Source organism: Herpailurus yagouaroundi, unplaced genomic scaffold, assembly GCF_014898765.1.
Source record: "Herpailurus yagouaroundi ecotype Mexico unplaced genomic scaffold, PumYag 166, whole genome shotgun sequence".
In the NCBI taxonomy this organism is placed as follows: domain Eukaryota; kingdom Metazoa; phylum Chordata; class Mammalia; order Carnivora; family Felidae; genus Herpailurus; species Herpailurus yagouaroundi.
This window is the reverse complement of record NW_024412407.1, coordinates 103,490-105,596: the sequence shown is the minus strand read 5'-3', so window position 1 is coordinate 105,596 and position 2,107 is coordinate 103,490. Positions and strand designations below refer to the sequence as shown.

The 2,107-nt window shown below is 34.3% G+C and overlaps 1 pseudogene; it reads right to left on the bottom strand.

Moving 5' to 3' along the window:
- Positions 1 to 562: 562 nt before the first annotated feature.
- On the bottom strand, positions 563 to 1,497 carry LOC121039035 (olfactory receptor 6C76-like; annotated as a pseudogene).
- Between the last annotated feature and the right edge of the window lie 610 nt (positions 1,498 to 2,107).

The following is a 2,107-nucleotide window of genomic DNA, read 5'->3' as shown; positions in this document are numbered from 1 at the left end:
ATATTTTTTATTACACTAGCCTAGTGGGATTTCTTTTTAAATTCTCAAATTGGCATTTTAATCTCAACTTTCTACTCTTAAATATATTTATTTAAAAACAGTAGAGAATGAATATCAAAACATAAAAAGCCAAACAAAGGAAAAATCCCAAGGAAGACACATCATTTAGTTGTTTTGAATTTATCAAGAGTTTACAGAAAATCAAATATAAGAACAAAATATACTGCACATGCATGGAAATAATTAAGTCTCCATGATCTAACGCATAAAGTTGATGAAAACAATCTTTCATATATTTGCTACAATTAAATGGAAGAAGAGGAGAGGAAAGAGTCAAATTTGAGAATGCTTACAATGGAACAGAAAAATAAAGTGTCAGTATTTTGAACAGGAAGGCATATATTGAGAAAAAAGAGCCAATGTAAACATCATGATACTTCAGAAATAAGTGAAAGAACAGTATGATTATATATTGGATGATGCAATAGTGACATCGGGACCCAATCTAAGCACTTCCTTTGCAAATTGCCTTATAAATTTCCTTATAAACCTCATTATGATTCTACTTGGATAAAGACAGGACTCTTTGTAGCAAGTTCTTAAATGCTTACTTCACCTGTTGGTTCCTTAGAGCGCAAATAAAAGGGTTCAAAAGTGGTGCAACCAAGGTATTGAGAGTTGCTACTCCCTTCATTAAGGATATCCTCTGTTTGACCGAGGGTTTAATGTACATGAAGATGCAGCTGCCATATGAGAGGGAGATGACAATCATGTGAGAAGAACAAGTGGAGAAAGCCTTTTTTCTCTGGTTGGCAGAAGGGATTTTTAAAATTGTCAGGCAATATATGTGTACGGTAGAATCAGTAATGCCAAGGTGACCAGCAGAGTCACCAAAGCTAAGATGAAACTCATAATTTCCAACACATGTGTATCTGTGCAGGAGATCTGCAGGAGGGGAGCAGTGTCACAGTAGAAATGATCAATGATATTGGAGTCACAGAAGTCCAGGCTTCTGTGGACTAAAATGAATCCTGGAAAGATTATGAGGGAGCCAGTGATCCAAGAGCTTAGGATCAGCTGGATACAGATTTTGCTGCTATGATGGTTGTATAATGCAGGGACTTACAGATGGCAACATAACGATCATAGGACATGACAACCAGGAGATAAAATTCGGATGCTCCAAGAAGGAAGGCAAAAAATAACTGAGCTGCACAACAGTTATAGGAAATGGTTTTGTCCCCAGTTGCCATGCTTACAAGCAATTTGTAAATACACAGTTACATAAGAAATTTCTAAGAAGGAAAATTTTTGAAGAAAGAAATACATAGGGGCCTTGAGATGAGAACCCAGCAAAGTAAGGGTAATGATAATTAAGTTGCCTGAGTTGCTTAGCAAGTAGGTGAGAAGCAGGAAGACGAATAGCACAATCTTCACCTTTGGCTCCTCTGTCAATCCTGCTAAGATAAATACTGTCACAGTTGTATGGTTTTCCATCATTACCTCCTACTATGCTTCTGTTCTGGTAAAAATATCAAGAAAATTTATGTAAAGATATCAGTTGTAAAATATTAAAATAACAATGTCAAAATATTAGTATTTGCTATTAATTATATATACTAATGGGACATTGTTTGAAATGATTAATGTAAGATAAACTCTAATAAAAGCTCTTACTTTGCTTTTGAGAAATGATAATGATTTTCTACAAATCTGATGAAATAAAAAACTATCTTATAAATTATCTTTATATTTTGACTTAGGTATATTTATGGTAATGAGATGAAGAAATGAACATGTAGGTGAAAACAATATTTCCTCTTTTCTCAATATGTAAGAACTAAAATGTCATAATACTTATACTCAGCCTGATGATTATATAAATATCATTGCCTCAAGGAACTGGCCATGAATGCAACAGAGAAGCAAGATGATAGATATATAAATACTTATGTTGGGTGAAAACAGAAATCCAGCTTTAGGTTGGAGATAATCCTGAAAGTCATTCAGTAGAACAACCAGAGCTCTTCAATGGTTTGGCCTTTGCCACATCTGCTCAGGTAATCAACATTCTGTCTTGGTCCTATCTGATTTTTATTTCTGTAAG